The sequence below is a fragment of the Bubalus bubalis genome, chromosome 5, assembly GCF_019923935.1.
Source record: "Bubalus bubalis isolate 160015118507 breed Murrah chromosome 5, NDDB_SH_1, whole genome shotgun sequence".
Taxonomy (NCBI): Eukaryota; Metazoa; Chordata; class Mammalia; order Artiodactyla; family Bovidae; genus Bubalus; species Bubalus bubalis.
The window spans coordinates 118,497,351-118,517,141 of record NC_059161.1 but is presented as its reverse complement, the minus strand read 5'-3'; the positions used below and the strand labels follow the sequence as shown (position 1 = coordinate 118,517,141).

At 43.5% G+C, this 19,791-nt stretch overlaps 1 pseudogene; it reads left to right on the top strand.

Moving 5' to 3' along the window:
* Nucleotides 1-1,375: 1,375 nt before the first annotated feature.
* On the top strand, nucleotides 1,376-10,560 carry LOC102391846 (annotated as a pseudogene).
* The last annotated feature ends 9,231 nt before the right edge of the window (nucleotides 10,561-19,791 follow it).

Below are 19,791 nucleotides of genomic sequence, written 5' to 3'. Positions count from 1 at the left end.
TAAAGCCTCTTACGTAATGTGTTGTTACAGGTAGCTAGTCAACAACCTGATACAATTAGATTTATTAGTCTTTGTTCTCAATTTGTTCAGTTCAGTTCAGTCCTTCAGTTGTGTCCATCTCTTTGCAATGCCATAGACTGCAGCTTGCCAGGCTTCCCTATCCATTACCAACTCCCAAAGCTTGCTCATGCTCATGTCCATCGACTTGGTGATGCCATCCAGCCATCTCATCCTCTGTCTTCCACTTATCCTCCTGCCTTCAATCTTCCCTATATCAGGGTCTTTTCCAATCAGTCAGCATGTTTGGTATGCATTAAGTCTCTTTTCAAGTCAACTAATATGAATTAAATTCCTCTCTGTCCCCACTGCATTCCCAACTCTAGGCCAGAAACAAAAGCCTACAAACACTGAAGGCTGATTCCAGCACATTGCTGTGGAGATTTCATTCCCAGTTTTCTCTGGGAAAAAACAATTAGTTGCTAACATTAAAAGCGGTAATTGTACATAAATATCCAAACTTCTGATTCTCTTGAAAACATGGCCAACTGGCCTGGTTTACAGAATGGGTGAAGTGAAGGAAAGGCTGCTACCAGTGGTAAGGCCTGTGCTGCCCAAGGTTCAACATAGCCACCTAGTCCTAGAATCATATCTCCTGCCTCCTGGGGACATTAGTTTGTGAGAACTAAACTGCTAGCCCTCTTAAGATAAAGACTACTTTTGTCTTGATCAACTTTGACTTTGAAGCCTTTAACCCAGAACCTAGCACACAGTTCTTCCTCGTATGTTTTTTGGATGATATAAAATATCTTGTGGATGCATATGACATTTCTTCCAATACTGAAAACATGTAACTGGAATACTGCTCTGCCCTAAATCTTTGATGCAGACTGGCATCATAGGTGCCCCTGATGTCTGCCATTAGACCTACTATCTAAAGCCAGTTGTTGTCTCTGGGCTGCCCCTGAAGTCTTCACTTTGCCATTTGACAACTTATCCTCCTAGCAATCTCCTCTCCAACACAGACAGCAATGGACATCGCATGAAGTGGCTAGGAAAATGACATGAAACCACGAATGTCGAGCATGGCCCCTAGTATCCATTTTCATGATGGTCTTAGCAGTTTTTTCTCCAAGTGGGCAAGGTTCTCCATCTTCCTAGATGTCCATGCAGATCAGTTTGATTTTCCAGCCAAACTTCAAGGAAGAGATTACAGTTCAATTCTCTCTATTCTGAGAAGCTTCAAAGTCCACTCGTCAAGGACACTGATGAAGGTAAACATTTTATCAAGAACTTTGTGATTTTTTTCAGATTTTTTAGTGGCCTAAATGGGAAAACTAGGGTAGGTCAGAGCATATATAACTAGGGTCACCACTACATGCTAAGAACCCAAACTTCCCTGAGTACTTGGAGCCAGGAAAGAAGCATCAAGTGGCTTGTGCTCCTCAGGCTGGTGACCTTCTCAGAGTGCATAGTCAAGTAAGTATGGGGACTGTAAGTCGCATCATATTCCTTTCTTGGATTTTTGTTTTCATCTGCTTATTCTTCCACCCATCAGGTTTAGAAGGGAATGGAATATTTCCCTAAGAGTCTTAAAGATCAACACTTACTTATTGATAAGTAACTTGCTATAGGAACTGTGGATCCCAAGGTCTTGCTGTAGATTTCGGTTGCACAAATCTTGGGGTCCAGCCATGTCATGACCTATTCAAAATGCAACTCCTTGCAACTGTTCAGTGCACAGTCTATGCAGATGTCAATGTGGTCCTGTGGAATAGCACATTTCTACATTTTATTCAACATGTCCTCTTTTTTCCCTGTCTACTTCAGTGTGTATATGCCTATGTCTGTATCTCTGTATCACTGTCATTTATCTCTCCATATCTTTGGAAGTCACTGGAAGTGTATGTCTCTCTGTGTTATTTTCCTTTATTTTTCATTTGACTCTTCCTTCCTTTTTCAGCCTCTGAGTTTCCCTTATTTGTTCCCTATATTTTGGATTCTTCTTTCAACTCTCTCTTCTCTTTCAACGTGGAGAAATACACACTGTTTTATAAACAGTGTTTTATATCTGACAAGCAGTGTGACCACATCCAACTCAGAAACCTCTTGCATTTCAAATTGCTCCCTTGTAAAAGAGGATAAGAGTCCCCCTTCTAACTCCTTCCTTGATGTTCTATGAGAAGGTTAGAGTGGATTGGCGACAGCAATGCTAATGGCTGTCATTGTTGAGACTTCCTATTTATCGGGTACCTTATATCCATCACATCACTTATCCCCAATATATGCTATTTGGAGGGTTTGTATTGTTACATTCCACCATTTTACCGATGGGGAGACTGAGACAGCACTTGGTCATATGGCTTACCCAAGAATGCAGAACATAACCTGTATTCAAATCTATGTCTTTGCCATGGTATATGAATAAAATCCTGATAATAATGTGTCTCATAAAAATGATTAGAAAATACACAGAGCCATTAAAAAGACAGTTATACCTTAACACTGACAGATAATTGTAGCATCTTCTTTGTTTTCTTTGTCAAATGCTCAGTGAAAGAATACCTCTAACAAAAGTGAAGACCATGAGAAAAACCCTCAGTGGAAAAAAACATGCTGAACAGTTTCCTGAAGGAACATGCTTACAGTCTGTTCCCGATTTCTTCTCGTGGCTCAAATCTATTTACCCTCTGAGAAACATCAGGGATGTATTTTGGGAGGATGGTGCTCCACAGCGCCCCCTGGTGCTCTAGCCTAGTACTGGGGCTCATCTGGAGGTGGCAGGTAGGATGTTGGGGTTGGGGTTCCTGCAGGAGGCAGAAACCCTGGAAAATCGGGAGCCCAACCAGAGGATAAGGCACTCTCATCCTCAACTGTTGGTCTTTGTGACTGGGCCCAGCAATTACCAGGTGGCAGGTAAACATCCATTTCTATATCAAAGATGTGTCATTAGTTTAAGGGAGATTGTTCCTTCTGAACTTAGTGAGCCACTCAGTTACAGATGAAGAGTGAACCATCACTGATCAAAAGGTATAATAAACTGCAAAGCAATTGTGAAACCCCAGGTAGAGGAATTCAGTTTCCACAGATGCAAGAACGACAACAGTAAAAAGTTACTGAACCTGTTTTCCATATATGGCCATAAGAATCACTGTGGTTACTGTTTTTAGATTAGAAAAAGGGCTTATTTTGCCTTCAAAATGTCTTCAAGAATGTCCATGCCAGCCTGAGAGATAGGCAAAGAGTAAATATATGTCAAATGAAAGGGTCACCTATGCGGTGTTGATTGGATGTGGTCCGAGTTTAGAAGGAGTGGCTGGGGTTGATCCAGAAGGACCTCCTGGAGAAGCGGGTGCTAAGGCTGGGTTTGAAGAGACTACAGAGCTTCTCAAATAAAGGCACCAGGACTACCCGGGGTGCCCAGCAGTCCTGGACGTGCAGTGATTATGCCTTTGGGCTTCCCATGCAGGAAGTACCACTTCAACGCCTGGTCATAGAGTGAATATCCTGCATACAATGTAGTACAGGAAAAATATATCAAATGCAGATACCTCTGTGACCAAAGTTTGTGAGCTGCACGGTGGTTAGAAAGTGATCTCCAGAGATATGTGACACCCAGAGGGAGGCATCAGTGTGGGAATAGAGGGTAGCCACTTCTGCACTAACTCACTCCTTCCTTCTCCCTGTAGATGCTCTACGTGGGTGACATCACCATTGGAACACCCCCTCAGGAATTCCAGGTTGTCTTTGACACAGGCTCATCTGACTTGTTGGTGCCCTCCATCTATTGCAGCAGCCTAACCTGTTGGGAGTACAGACACCCTGTACCCAGACCATTCTTCACTGGCCCTGCCACCCTGTTTCCAACCTTGGCACCTGATGACACTCATCTCTTGTTTCTGCAGCTAAACAAGTTAAGTTCAAACATCATTAGTCTTCCACCTTCCAGTTTACCAATGACACCTTCAGCATCTTCTTTGGTTCTGGAAGGATGAGAGGAGTTGTTGCTCATGACACAGTTCGGGTAACAGTGTAACAGATGCTGAGTCAGGACTGGCTATGGAGTGGCCCCTGCTTGCAAAGCAGATGCAGGACCATCTGGTAGGACCCTTCCTAGCCTAACTCCCATAGATATTGGCCATCTTATTCACAGGATCATGTCTCTGGAGAGGCAGTGCCCGTGGTGACACATGAGCAAACAGATTAACTAACCCAGAGAGTGGCCTGAGGTGTGAACTTGCAGCTCCTCTGCCCATGAGCAGTTCAAGATTCATTTTGCTGTGAGTGAGAAGAGGGGATAAAAGCACTCACTTTTATATTCACAGACTGTTCCAGGCACTTTCAGGTGATAACTGGTTTAATCCTGCAACAGTCCCACACAGCAGTTACTCTTATTAGCTCATGAGACATATGAGGAAACTGAGGTACAGACAGCAAGGGCCTTGCTGAGGTCACACATTGATAAAAGGTGGAGTTTGGATGGCTTTTCAGGGCTGAAGTTGCTGTGGGGTGTTTGGGGACAGGATAAAACTGATCTGGGGACCCTGGGGGCAAACAAGGGATTCAGGTACCCAGAGTGGAAAACTGGAAGCCTGAGAAGTCAAGGGGTCTGATAAATGAGTTCTCACTCTAGAAGACCCTTGAGAGTCTAATAAACATATGGCCTGCCTCCCCCAAAGTACTTGAGTAGTTCCCCTCTCTCTCTTTCTCTCTCATACACACTCACAGAAATATACACATATCCCCAAAAGGGAATTCCCCAGGCAGTAATTTCATAGAACCCTGCAAGCAAGATTGTGTTTTTGGCTTCTGTCTTCCTGGACAGATGCAGAATCCACAGTACATTACAGAGAATGCAGTCCATTCCTGTTATTAGGTCACAGTGATGCCAAATAGAAGGCTATCTTGCTTTTGATCGTTTTGTCCATAAGGTGGCGCCAATGGGACCTGTCCTGACTCTTGGCTGCCCCACTAGTACAGAAGCCATGAGGCCAATTTGACTCACTCAGGTGGTGTTTTTCAGAGGGGCAGATGTTTTAAAATTCGCAGCCTCTCTCAAATAGAACCCAAATTCCCCTTCCACCTTGGTCTAACCATCTGTGGGCCACCAAAGACAGAGGCCAGCCTCAATTCTTCTCTGAGGATCTAATGGCAATGCACCCCAGCCCAGTCCTAGCCCCACTTCACATATCTGTAAGTGGGAACACTCTTTTCTCCCACAGATTGGGGACCTTGTAAGTACTGACCAGCTGTTTGGTCTAACCATTATGGAAACCTGGTTTGATACGCCTTTTGATGGCGTCTTGAGCTTGAACTATCCCAACATACCCTTCTCTGGAGCCATCCCATCTTTGATAAGCTGAAGAATGAAGGTGCCATTTCTGAGCCTGTTTTTGCCTTCTACTTGAGCAAGTATGTCTGAGATGGACAATCTCTTGTCTCCAAATTACCTGTAATATGCTTTTAGTTGCAAGAAAATTAGAACATTTGATAAAGAGGTATCCTGAGAGATAACCTAACCCACCATAAATATGACCCCAGGGCCCTACCTGGCTTCACCTCTGGCATTTATAAATAAAATTTTATTGGAAAACAACCCCGATCCTGGGCTTAAAACCAGTAACTTGGTCTAGGCGGGTGAGTGAGAAAGAAAGCTAATGGAAGGCAACAGGAAACAAGTTGAAGGAAAAGGCATTAGGATCTGCTTATGAATTTGATCAGGAAGAAAGGAGAAGGATGGTGGATATCTTTCCTTCCTCATTACCATTTCACTTGGAGCCCAGGACCAGTTACCCAATTTGTAGGAGCCAATGAAAACCAAAAGTGTGGGACACAAAAGTGTGGGACCCCTTGTTCAAGAAATATTAGGCATTTCAAGACAGAGAAACCAGAGGTGGGGTCTCTTCTGAGTGTGGGGCCGTTTGGACAGTAGGTGTCACAGGACCTGAACCCACACCCTTAGAAATCCCAGCCTTGATTTTCCTGAAAAATGACAAAGTGGACAAGGGGAAAGCCAAAAGCTTCAGCACCTGTCCTCTGAGGGTGTCTGAGCACTCTGGTCACTGGAGTTCCAGGGGGTCTTCAGAAGATTTAGTGGAAGGAGCCCAGCCAAGTGATTCAGCTTCTAACCTCCTCTGTGCCACTCATTAGCCAGTAACTGACCTCAGTCTGGATCTCAATCGCTCCTAGACTCGATTTCTGCATCTGTACATGGGGACCTTATTAGGGCCTTGATGGGTGGACAAGAACGGCTCTCAGACAGTGCTATTGCTACTGTTTTCCAAGGATCCCCCACCTCTCTTCTCTCTACAGATACAAGCGGGAGGAAAGTGTGGTGATGTCTGGTGGGGTGGACCACCACTACTACAAGGGAGAGCTCAACTGGGTACCACTGATCCACCTGGGCGAGTGGAGTGTACACTTGGACCAGTAAGCCTCTCCCTCTAAGTGATGGTCCCACTACTGTACATGAACACAGGCAGAAACACACAAATGCATTCTCAGACACATAGTCACACAGACATATACATCACCCACAACGACACAGACAAACACAGACACATGGAAACACACAAGCAGACACATAAACATACACAGAGACACATAAAAACATGTATAGCTAGTCAGAGACATACAAGCACACACAGAGACACATACAAACACATACAAACAAACACACAAGCACATAGATACACAAAAAACCCATGGGTTCATAATCCCCAGGCATTCTGAGCAAGGCTCAGACCAGGGTCCTAAAAGGGTCTAAAGAGGTCTGTGCAGCCAGGAGAGGGCTGCATACACCACCCTTTGAGGTGGGGAGCATGGTTAGAGGACTCTACAGTGTGGTGAACAGAGAATCAGGGAGAATTTCACCAACCTGAACAGAGTTATGATCAGATGATCAAGTGTCCAGGGCTACCTAGGACATAGGAAGTTATCAGTACAGATAAATGTCAGTTTAAAAACAGGGACAGTCCTGAGAAAATGGGGAAAACTAGTCTTCTCTGGGAGCAGCTACGTAGCAGTGGAGGGAGTTTGGCTGCAGTCTTAAGATGTGAAAGCAACTAATAAAAAAAACACCCCACGTTCTTGGGCACACAGTGGGGCAGGGGCTATAACAGAGAATCAGGAAGGTGGAATCCAGGAGTGACCTGAGGACAAGAGGCATAATTGATAGGATTCTGTGTGATATCCTCAGACTAAAGCTGACCTATCCTTTGGAGTTTCTGCGGGCTAGGCATGTATTTCCTGGCCAGGGTCTCAGGGTCTGAGCTGGTTGTAGGAGCAGTGCTGGCAGACACCCTCTCCCAGAGGATCCCCTCTATCCCCTTACTATGAAAATCTGCTGTGCCTGAGAATCTCCACCTTCACTCTGTGTGAGACCTGTTATTTGTTCCTCAGCAGATACAGCTCTCTGGATGTTTCTCATTGTTTTCTCAGTCTTCATTCACTCATTGAACAGACAAGCATTGGGCATCCACTGTGTGCCAGGCACTTTAGGGAGGCAAGGAGAATAAAATTTGCCCTCACGTCTAAGAAGGCAGATGTACATGAAGTGACTCGCCCACATAGTGCATTGTGACTTTGGTACATGCTAGACATGAGGAGGAGAAGGCAATGGCAACCCACTCCAGTACTCTTGTCCAGAAAATCCCAGGGATTGCAGAGCCTGGTGGGCTGCCTTCTATGAGGTCGCACAGAGTCGGACACGACTGAAGTGAGTTAGCAGCAGCAGCAGCAGCAGACATGAGGAAGGGTCTACAGAGAGTGACCAAGACAAGAGACTTATAAACACTGGGGGAAAGACTTCCCGAAAACTATACAATTAAGCTGGAATCTGGAAGATGAGAAGAAATTTGCTAGTCAGAGGGGAGTGGAGTCTTCTAGGAAGGAAGACCATCCTGTGTCAAGGTGCAAAAGAGCCTGGTGTATTCAAGTACTGCATTCGAGGATGTCAAGAAAGGTGCTGTGTCAAGAGCAAAGGAAAAGAGGGCAAGAGATGAAGGGCTGTTTAGGGACAGTTGGGAAGCGGGCAGCTCTGGGGAGACTCAGAGTGACCTTGACGCCTGCTTTCTTCCATTGCTTTTCAGCATCTCCATGAAAAGAAAGGTCATTGCTTGTTCTGGCGGCTGCAAGGCCCTTGTGGGCACCAGGACATCACTGATCCTTGGCCCAAGAACAGTGGTCAATAACATACAGAAGTTCATCGGCGCCACGCCACAGTGTGCCGAGGTGAAGCGTCATGCCCCAGGGTCACTCCCTGTCTCCACACAAAACAAGGATCTCCAGGGCCAACCTCTCATCCTCTCTCTCTAACAGTACTTTGTTTCATGTTCTGCGGTCAATACCCTGCCCCCTATTATCTTCACCATCAACGGCATCAATTACCCAGTGCCAGCTCGAGGCTACATCCTCAAGGTGAGGGGACAATACTGAGGGTTGGTTCTCAAACTGGAGCTTGCAGGAACCCTTGGGCTGCTGCTGGGAGGAGGGCGCCCTCTGGAGGCCATTTCACACCATTGCATATGCTGCTGAGCCCTGTGGCTGGGCTAGTGCCTGCCAGAAAACCAATCACTTGAGAGTAAAGGGGCCTCTGGGACACTGATCTTCCTGAGATAAATGTGGAGATGCAACACCATGCCGGCATTGTGGGAGTCAGGGAGAGGGGAACTCTAAGGTCCTCAGTCCTCAAAGAGCTGCAATTCAATCTGAACCTTTAGGTGCATGAACATGAAAGTCAGCTTTAGCAGTCCCTGAAATAGGCCATGTTACAAGGAGAATGGCTGGGGACAGTCCCAGTCTGATGTCCCAGTGTAAGTTAACAGTCTCCCTTCCCTTCTCAAAGTTTTCCTGGTTTGGATGATAAATTACATGGTCAGCCTAGTTCTCGGCTGCATCTTCCCCCTGCTCTGGCCAGGTGCCTCCTTTGTGAGCTGGGGTACCCGACCCCTCTGTGGGGAGGTTGGATACTAAGGTGAATAAAGGGTGCCCAGCGACTGCTCAGCCCTGGCACAGGGTGGAGGCTTCATGTCAGCTCCCTGTGAGAGTTCAGAGCAGGCTGATGAGCTCAAAGAAGGCTTTGAGGAAGAGAGGGAATTTCAGGAATTCTAAAACTGTAAACTCATGGAGCCATGTGGAGGGTTGCTTGGTTCTAGGCAAAACTGCACTGGATTCCATGCAAATGTCATCTCAAGGTGGTCTGCACTGGGGCACTGGGGACTTACTAGGGGTGATGAGGGCTACGGACTGACCAGTGGGGATGGGAACCAGAGTACATTAAACAACCAAGCCTAGAATGGCCAAAGAGGGTGAGTGTGGGCCGAAGGAGGCTTCGCAGAGTTCCTGAGTTAAGTCTTCAGGAACGTGTTGTGGGCACTGCTCTATTTAAGATGGATAACCAACAACGAGTTACTGTGTAGCACAGGGAACTCCCCTCAGTTATATGACAGCCTGGATGGGAGGGGTATCTTTGGGACCAGGATGCACGGAAACATATGGTTGAATCCCTTTACTGTCCACCTGAACCTCAGAGTATTGTTAGTCAGCTATACTCCAAAACAAAATAAAGTTTTTAAATAAAGTACGGATTGTGGGGATGCAGGAGGAGAATCTGCAGAGAAGCATTCTCTGCAGAGAACATGTATAATATCATATAAGAAATGAATCACCAGTCCATGTTCAATACAGGATGCTTGGGGCTGGTGCACTGGGATGACCCAAAGGGATGGTACGGGGAGGGAGGTGGGAGGGGGGTTCAGGATGGGGAACACGTGTATGCCCGTGGCAGATTCATGTTGATGTGTGGCAGAACCAATACAATATTGTAAAATAATTAGCCTCCAATTAAAATAAATAAATTTAAAAATAAATAAATGAAAGGAGGGGAGAAGGAGTAAGAAAAAAAAGAAAATGTTTTAACTAACATAAAAAAAATCAAGGAGCAAGAGTCAGAAGAGAGGAAACAGGGAGTGAGGAGAACTATGGACACACTTGTTCTTTTCTAAAAAATTATATTGAAGTGTGGCTAATCTTCAGTGCTGCGTTAAGTTCTGCTGCACAGCAATGTGACTCAGTCATACACATAAAAATTATTTTTTCTTTTTTTCACTCTTTTTCGTGTGGTTTGTCACTGAATATTGAATATAGTTCATTATGCTCTACAATAGGACTTTGTTGTTTTTCATTCCTCTGTTTCCCCAACTCCCAGTCCTCCCCTCCCCCACATCCTTCCTCATGGCAACCTCATGACTTGACCCTCTTTCTATTGGATGAACTCTCATATCCCCTGCTGGTAAGAAAACCCCTTAATAATTACCAAAAGAGGGAAATAATGAGAAGTGTGCAGGGTCTGGATATTGGAGGGAGTCACCGGTAACAGTTCATGCTGACTGGTGTGTCTCTGACTCCCCTCAGGATTCTAAAGACGAGTGCCATTCCCCCTTTCAAGAGAACAGAGCGAGTCCATCTACAGAGAACTGGATCCTGGGTGACATCTTCCTAAGATGGTATTTCTCAGTCTTTGATCAAGGAAATGACAGGATTGGACTGGCACGGGCAGTGTAAATGCTTGGAGTGGTTCAGGAATCAGTAAGGCTGCTCCTAACACATACTCACTCACACTTTGATCACTACTTCCCAGGATGCTAGTGAACTGTATTTGGTGGTCTGCACACCCTATTCTCAGAAAAGAATAAAGGGTTTCACTCTTAATGGTGCTGAAACAAATGGGTGCCTCTGTTTGTGTCTGGGAGTGAAGGATCTAGAACAATGTCTGAATCAAAACTGAGAGGAGCCCTAATCCAACTGGCTTCAAGGAACAGGGAGACTCATTGAAATGATTCTGAGAATCCAGGACACAAGAATCAGAGCAAATAAAAAGATCTCAGTGACTGGACCCAAGAAATCAGAAGTCATCAACTCCCTCTCACCCTTGCTCTTTCCCTTCCCTCTTCTTTGATGGTCTTAGCCTGGCAACTTTCTTCCTTAAGGCTTCTACACCTAGTGAGGGAGTCCAAGCTACCTGCCCTAGGGTTTCAAATCCCGAAGGCATCACCCTAGTAAGGAAAGAAGACTGCACACATCGTAGTTCAAGGGTGTTCTCTGAATGACCCACCTCAGATCACATGTACGGCCCCAGATCAGCCATCCTGGCAGGGACATGGGGTCTTATGACTGGCTTTACATGGTCTTTGGCCCTGACCAGGCAGCACACATTATTGTCAATTTCCTCCAGAACTACATGACTGAAGCTGGGGAGAGGCAGCCCCAAGGATAGCGACTGGCAGATGGTCTAGACCACGGAAGAGTTTGTGATGACCCACCAACTCCACCACCTCCTCATTCAGAGGAATTATAAGGGATAATGAAATAGACTCTCTTCATCCCATCTCAGATGATCTTATCACTGGGCTTCTCCTCCAGAGGATTTTGGCTGAGGTACTTCATGCAGAGCGGGTTCCCTTTTGCCCCACACCCAGTCACCAGCTCTCTGCCACATATGCCTGCTCAGTCCTTTCCAGTCCTACTTGCTAAGTGGTGGCCCCAGTGGATCCCTGAGCCATCCCCTGCCTCCAGGGCCCAGAATGCCACTTCCTTGCCCTCCAGTGCTGCTGGGGAGAATGCAATGCATGTATCGGTGAACCCAGGGTACACAGAGCCTTCAGCCTTTCTGAGCTTCCTCCAGGGGTGGAGCTACAAACTATTTGCTTGGAGCTGCCATGGTTAGGCACTTTTGCAGTGGAAGCATCCGTTCTTTCCACCTGGAGGCCCTCAGAAGATGTCTCAGCTGAGTCAGCAGGGGTCAGAGTTTGAGTTCCTTTCAAATTGACTGGTTTGATCTCCTTGTTTTATAAGGGACTCTCAAGAATCTTCTCAAGCACCGCAGTTCAAAAGCTCAATTTTGCCATTCACCCTTTCTTATGGTCCAAATCGCACATCTGTACATGATTACTGGAAAAATCATAGCTTTGACAATAGAGACCTCGGTAGCAAAGTGAGTCTCTGCTTTTTAATACATTGTCCAGGTTTTTCATATCCTTTCTTCCTTCCAAGGAGCAAGTGTCTTTTAATTTTGTGGCTTAAGTAAAGGTCCATAGTGGTTTTGGGTCCCAAGAAAATAATATCTGCCACTGTTTCCACTTTTCCCTCATCTATTTGACATGAAGTGGTTTGACCAGATGCCATGAATGTTGAATATATCTTGTGAATAGTTTTTTGAATGTTGAATTTTAAGCCAGTTTTTGCATCTCCTCTCCTCATCAAGAGGCTCTTTATTTCTTCTTTGCTTTCTGCCATTAGAGAAGTGTCATCTTCATATCTGTGGATGTTGATATTTCTCCCAGCAATCTTTATTCCAGCTTGGTAATTATGCAGTCCAGCATATCAAATGATGTATCCTATATAGAAGTTAAATAACCAGAGTGAGAATTTATACCTTGGCCCGCTTCTTTCCCAGTTTTAAATCTTTCAGTTTTTCCGTGTCTGATTCTAACTGCCAATTTTTGACCTACATACAGACTTTTCAGGAGACAGGTAAGGTGATCTGGTACTCCCATTTCCTTAAGAATTTTCCACAGTTTGTTGTGGTCCACATAGTGAAAGAATTTAGCATAGTCAGTGAAGCAGACAGAAATGCTTTTTGGGATTCCCTTGCTTTCTCTATGATCCAATGGATGTTGGCATTTTGATCTCTGGTTCCTCAAATCAGCTTGTATATCTGAAAGTTCTCAGTTCATGTAAAGTTGAAGCTTAGCTTGAAGGATTTTGAGCATTACCTTGCTAGCAAGTGAGATGAGCGTATTGCATGATAGTTTCAACATTCTTTGGAATTGCCTTTCATTTGGATTGGAATGAAAACTGACCTTTTCCAGTACTGTGGACACTGCTGAGTTTTCCAAATTTGGTGACATACTGAATGCAGCACTTTTACAGCCTCATTCTTTAGGATTTTTAAATAGCTCAGCTGGAATTGCATCACCTGCCCTATCATTGTTTGTAGTGATGCTTCCTAAGGCCCACTTGACTTCATACTCCAGTATATCTGGCATTACGTGAGTGACCCAAACATCATCCCCATCCCGGTCATTATGATTGTTTTTTTACAGTTCTTCTGTACATTCTTGCCACCTCTTCTTAATCTCATCTGCTTCTGTTAGGTCTTTGAATTTTCTGTCCTTTATTGTGCCCATCCTTGCATGAAGTGTTCCTCTGGTAGCTCCAATTTTCCTGAAGCAATCTATACTCCTTACAATTCTATTGTTTTCCTCTAATTCTTACACTGTTCACTTATGAAGATTTTCAAATCTCTCCTTGCTATTCTCTGGAAGTCTGCATTCCATTGAGTATATCTTTCCCTTTCTCCTTTGCCTTTCACTTCTCTTATTTTCTCAGCTGTTTTTAAGGCCTCCTCAGGCAACCCCTTTTCCTTCTGACATTTGTTTTTCTTGGGGATGGTTTGGGTGACCACCTTCTGTACAATGTTACAAACCTTCATCCATAGTTCTTCAGGTAAACAGAACTAATCCCTGGAATCTATTATTCATCTCCACTATGATGGAATCTATTATTCATCTCCACTAGGTCATAGCTTAATGGTCTAGTGGTTTTCCTTATGTACTACAATTTAAGCCTGAATGCTGCTTGCTTCTGCCTAAACATTGTTGCCAGATCACCACCCACCACTCCCAGTGCATGTTGAACAAAAGCACAGAATTTGAGGACTGTTACCCTGGGCTTGTGCTTGTGCTTGGCTTTTCACATGCTTAGCTGTGTGACCTTGATGAAGTCTCTTAACCTCAGTTTTCTCAACTGAAAAATAGGCACCATGATTGTAGTTCCACTTTCTAGATTGCATGTGTGCCTGCTAAGAACAAATGCCCCTGAGATTGCTTTCTGGGTTCCTGACTCTGGAACAAATATGAATTATTCTGCCACCTGGGAAGAAGGAAATCTTCTATTTAGAGGTTATGGCTGCCATCCCCAAGGCTAAATATCGATTCAAGCCAAATGACATCTATCTCTGAACCATGGCACAGAACTCTGACTGAGCCGATGCTTCTGCTTTTTGGCCTCCAACAAGAGCTACTGATTACTGGCTCAGATTACTCCCTTCCCAGCCTTACCAGTCGGCCTTTCCTTATCAACTACTTCTAGCCTGAAATCACACTGCAAGGAGAGTTGTAAGGCTTTTGGTCTCTTTTCAGTTTCCCACATCTCCAGTGTAGCCACAAGTAGCTGTTATGCCTACTTGTCATAGCAACTGCTATGGCAACCTGTACAGTCCAATCTCAGCCTGTTAAATGAAACTGTCCCCATTTGGCCCCTCATGTTTAAATTACTTACAGTTGCCTTAGAAACCTTCCTATGCTTGCTGTTTAACAACCAAATATGTGTCGACTTGATCTATGATCTATGTTCATCAGTGATATTGGTTTGTAGTTTTCATTTTGTAACATCTTTGTCAGGTTTTGCTATTAGGGTGATGGTGGCCTCATAGAATGAGTTTGAAAGTTTACCTTCCTCTGCAATTTTCTGGAAGAGTTTGAGTAGGATAGGTTTAGATCTTCTCTAAAATTTTGGTAGAATTCAGCTGTGAAGCCATCAGGTCCTGGGCTTTTGTTTGCTGGACGATTTCTGATTACAGTTTCAATATCCGTGCTTGTGATGTGTGTGTGTTATGATTTTCTAATTCTTCCAGGTTCAGCTTTGGAAAGTTGTACTTTTCTAAGAATTTGTCCATTTCTTCCAGGTTGTCCATTTTATTGGCATATAATTGCTGATAGTAGTCTCTTATGATCTTTTGTATATCTATGTTGTCCGTTGTGATCTCTCCATTTTCATTTCTAATTTTATTGATTTGATTTTTCTCCCTTTTTTCTTGATGAGTCTGGCTAATGGTTTGTCAATTTTATTTATCCTCTCAGAGAACCAGATTTTTGCTTTGTTAATTTTTGCTATGGGCTCTTTTTTTTTTTCTTTTGCATTTATTTCTGCATTAATTTTGAAGATTTCTTTACTTCTACTAACCCTGGGGTTCCTCATTTCTTCCTTTTCTAGTTGCTTTAGGTGTAGAGCTAGGTTATTTATTAGACTTTGTGTATTTATTTAGGTTATTTATTTGAATTTTCCCCCTGATTCTCAAAAAGCAGATGTCTTTTCACAGTTTATTGAAAGAATGTAGTCATATGTTGCACTTGGTTGTTCTCCTTTAAGGCGAAATAACTGTTCCTCTCCCAATTTTAATGGCATTCATTTGTTCAGAAACTGGGAGGAAGCAGGGTGTTTGTTTTACAGAATGTCCCACTATTGAGTTTAGAGCAGGCGTCAACAATACCAACACAGTGAGTCAGGACCAGTACCAGTCCTTGGTCTATTAGGAACCAGACCTCCACAGCAGGAGGTGAGCTGCAGGCCAGTGAGTGAGGCTTCATCTGTATTGTAGCTGCTCCCCAACACTCTCTCATCACCCCCAGAAGGGACAGTCTAGCTTGTTTTCCTGGAACCGTTTGTAGTTACTTAACCTATACTTAATAGAAACAAAAATAGCATAAATATTAATGATTATTTTCCTTTCTCAGTGCTCAGTATGGGGAGTTGGTGCCCTAGCAATCTATCACAGTGACAAATTAAATGTTGTCTAATAACATTTGGACACTTTTGGCCATCATAAAATTAAATATTAAAAAACTAAGATCATGGGATCCAGCCCCAACCTTCATGGCAAGTAGAAGGAGGAAAGGTGGCAGCAGAGACAAATTTCTTCATCTTAGCCTCTAAAACCACTGTGGATGGTGCCTGCAGCCATGAAATCAGAAGGCGATTGCTTCTTTGCAGTAAAGCTATGAGAAACATAAACAGTGTGTTGAGAAGCAGAAACATCATTCTGCCCAACAAACTGGTAGATGTTTGGCCTTTTCATTTGGATTCCTAAACTTTCTGTCCAGTCCCCATTGGTCTCTGAAGTCCCTCAGGTTTCTGGTTCTTCAAGATTCCTGAGATTATTTTGTGCATTTCTTTAACTAGTTCTGAAATCAGTCATCTCTTTAAGATCATCTGATGGGAAATGTATTTAGAAGCTACATGTTAGACCTCAGAATAGTCACTGTTATCAAGTTGTCATTGCCTCTTGGCTTTACAGTGGTCAGAGGAGGAAGTACACATTTTCCTTAAAATTAAAATAAAAAGGAATATAATTAGTTGGTACAAACTTATGCTTTCAGTTCAAGATTTAAGACAGTAGGGTTTGAATTAAATTTCTTTATGTTATGTGTGAACCTCATTTTCTAGCCACTGAAAGACTTAATTCAGAACATTAGTTTTAATTATTGTCTTGCTTTTACCTGTTAACATACATACGATTCTGTCACAATAACAGAAACAATATGAGGAACAATAAGCTGTTGAATTATTGCTCACCACAGATGCGATGGTGGTGCAGATGTGTGGCAGCTGCAACAGCAGTGCAGAAGCACGGCAGAGAGGAGCTACCCCACGTCCAAATTAGGCGGGGCAGCCAAGAGGACCTACCTTACTTCCAAGGTAAGGAGCAGCGGCTGCACTTTGCTGGAGCAGCCGTGAAGAGATAACCCATATCCAAGGTAAAAGAAATCCAAGTAAGATGGTAGGAACTGGGAGAGGGCATCTGAGGGCAGACAGACTGAAACCACAATCACAGACAACTAGCCAATCTGTCACACGGATCACAGCCTTGTCTAACTCAAGGAAGCTAAGCCATGCCATGTGGGGCCACCCAAGATGGATGGGTCATGGTGGAGAGGTCTGACAAAACGTGGTCCACTGGAAAAGGGAATAGCAAACCACTTCAGTATTCTTACCTTGAGAACTCCATAAACACTATGGTAAGGTAAAAAGATAGGACACTGAAAGATGAACTCCCCAGGTCGGTAGGTGCCCAATATGCTACTGGAGATCAGTGGAGAAATAACTCCAGAAAGAATGAAGGGATTGAGCCAAAGCAAAGACAACATCCAGTTGTGGATGGGACTGCAAGTAAGATCGATGCTGTAGAGAGCGGTATTGCATAGGAACTTGGATTGTTAGGTCCATGAATCAAGGCAAATTGGAAGTGGTCAAACAGGAGATGACAAGAGTGAAAATAGATATTCTAGGAATCAGCAAACCAAGATGGACTGGAATGGGTGAATTCAAATCAGATGACCAAATGTCAACTAGTGTTGGCAGGAATCCCTTTGAAGAAATGGAGTAGACATCATAGTCAACAAAAGAGTCTGAAATGCAGTACTTGGATGCAATCACAATAATGACAGCATGATCTCTGTTCATTTCCAAGTCGAAAAATTCAATATCACAGTAATCAAACTCTATGCCCCAATCAGTAACGCTGAAGTTGAACAATTCTATGAAGACCTACAAGACCTTCTAGAACTAACACCCCCCAAAAGATGTCCTTTTCATTATAGGGGACTGGAATGCAAAAGTAGGAAGTCAAGAAACACCAGGAGTAACACATAAATCTGGTCTTGGAGTACAGAATGAAGCAGGTCAAAGGCTAATAGCGTTCTGCCAAGAGAATGCACTGGTCATAGCAAACCCCTTCTTCCAACAACACAAGAGAAGACTCTACACATGGACATCACCAGATGGTCGACACCAAAATTAGATTGATTATATTCTTTGCAGCCAAAGATGGATAAGCTGTATACAGTCAGCAAAAACAAGACTTGGAGTTGATGGTGGCTCAGATCATGAACTCCTTGTTGCCAAATTCAGACTGAAATTGAATAAAGCGGAGAAAAGCACTAGACCATTCAGGTATGACCTAAATCAAATCCCTTAGGACTATTCAGTGGAAGTGAGAAGTAGATTTAAGGGACTAGATCTAACAGACAGAGTGCCTGATGAACTATGGATGGAGGTTCATGATGTTGTACAGGAGACAGGAATCAAGACCATCCCCAAGAAATATAAATGCAAAAAAGCCAAATGGCTGTCTGAGAAGGCCTTACAGATAGCTTTGAAAATAAGGGAAGCAAAAAACAAAGGAGAAAAACAAAGATATAGCCATTTGAATGGAGAGTTCCAAAGAATAGCAAGGAGAGATAAGAAAGAAAGCCTTCCTCAGCAATCGATGCAAAGAAATAGAGGAAAACAATAGAATGGGAAAGACTAGAGATATCTTCAAGAAAATTAGAAATACCAAAGGAATATTTCATGCAAAGATAAGCTCAGTAAAGGACAGAAATGATATGAACCTAACAGAAACAGAAGATATTAAGACAGGTGGCAAGAATACACAGAAGAACTGCACAAAAATGATCTTCAAGACCCAGATAATCACGATGGTGTAATCACTCACCTACAGCCAGGCATCCTGGAATGTGAAGTCTAATGGGCCTTAGGAAGCATCACTACGAACAAAGCTAGTGGACGTGATGGAATGCCAGTTGAGCTCTTTCAAATCCTGAAAGATGATGCTGTGAAAGTGCTGTACTCAATATGCCAGCAAATTTGTAAAACTCAGCAGTGACAACAGGACTGGAAAAGGTCAGTTTTCATTCCAATCTCAAAGAAAGGCAGTGCCAAAGAATGCTCAAACTACAGAACAATTGCACTCATCTCACATGCTAGTAAAGTAATGCTTAAAATTTTCCAAGCCAGGCTTCAGCAACGCATGAACCATGAATTTCCAGATGATCAAGCTGGTTTTAGAAAAGGCAGAGGAACCAGAGATCATATTGCCAACATCCAATGGATTATCGAAACAGCAAGAGAATTCCAGAAAAACACCTACTTTTGCTTCACTGACTATGCAAAAGCCTTTGATTGTGTGGATCACAATAAAATGTGGAAAATTCTTTAAGAGATGGGAATACCAGACCACCTGACCTGCGTCTTGAGAAATCTATATGCAGGTCAGGAATCAGCAGTTAGCACTGGATATGGAACAGCAGACTGGTTCAAAATAGGAAAGGAGTACGTCAAGGCTGTATATTGTCACCCTGCTTATTTAACTTATATGCAGAGTACATCATGAAAACGCTGGGCTGGAGGAAGCATAGGCTGGAATCAAGATTGCTGGAAGAAATATCAATAACCTCAGATATGCAGATGGCATCACCCTTATGGCAGAAAGTGAAGAAGAATGAAAGAACATCTTGATGAAGGTGAAAGAGGAGAGTGAAAAAGATGGCTTAAAGCTCAACATTTAGAAAACTAAGATCATGGCATCTGGTCCCATCACTTCATGGCAAATAGATGGGGAAACAGTAGAGACAGTAGTTGACTTCATTTTTCTGGGCTCCAAAATCACTGCAGATGTTGAATTTTAAAGCCACTTAAGTAATGTGTTGTTATAGGTAGCTAGTCAACAACTTGATGCAATTTGATTTATTAGTCTTTGTTCTCAATTTGTTCAATTCAGTTCAGTCCTTCAGTTGTGTCTGTCTCTTTGCAATGTCATAGACTGCAGAGTGCCAGACTTCTCTATCCATCACCAACTCCCGAAGCTTGCGCAAGCTCATGTCCATCGACTTGGTGATACCATCCAACCATCTCATCCTCTGTCTTCCACTTCTCCTCCTGCCTTCAATGTTTCCTAATATCAGGGTCTTTTCCAATGAGTCAGCATGTTTAGTATGCATTCAGTCTCTTTGTAAATCAACCAACATGAATCAAATTCCTCTCTGTCCCCACTGCACTCCCAACTCTAGGCCAGAAATAAAAACCTGCATAGACTGAAAGCTAATTCCAGCACATTGCTGCAGAGATTTCATTCCCACTGTTTTTTCAGGAAAAAAAAATTAGTTGCTAACATTA